Below are 483 nucleotides of genomic sequence, written 5' to 3'. Positions count from 1 at the left end.
TCTCTCTCTCTCTCTCTCTCTCTCTCTCTCTCTCTCTCTCTCTCTCTCTCTCTCTCTCTCTCTCTCTCTCTCTCTCTCTCTCTCTCTCTCTCTCTCTCTCTCTCTCTCTCTCTCTGTGTAAACATAAAAGGTTAATGTGTGCCCTGAGGGCATACATTAAGCCATCAATTTTTGGAAATATTTTTCTCGAAAATTGAAAAAGTTATCAATACTTTTTCAATTTTCGAGAAAATTTTTTTCAAAAATGAAAATAATGTGAGCCCTTGGGCACACATTAACAAAATCTTATATAAAACAGGAAAATGTTAACAAATGTCCTAAGAGAATTAATTTAGTAATTTAATTTTTTAGAAGATTTTTAAAAAATTTATAGAAAAATAAAAAAATAACTTATTTTTTATATTTTTCAAAAAAGTGATGTTAAAATATCCTAAAATAATTTATGAAATATCAGCCTTGGATGACCCATACAATAAAATTGAT

The sequence above is a fragment of the Quercus suber genome, unplaced genomic scaffold (assembly GCF_002906115.3).
Source record: "Quercus suber isolate HL8 unplaced genomic scaffold, Cork oak 2.0 scaffold_249, whole genome shotgun sequence".
In the NCBI taxonomy this organism is placed as follows: domain Eukaryota; kingdom Viridiplantae; phylum Streptophyta; class Magnoliopsida; order Fagales; family Fagaceae; genus Quercus; species Quercus suber.
Note: the sequence above shows the minus strand (reverse complement) of the source record.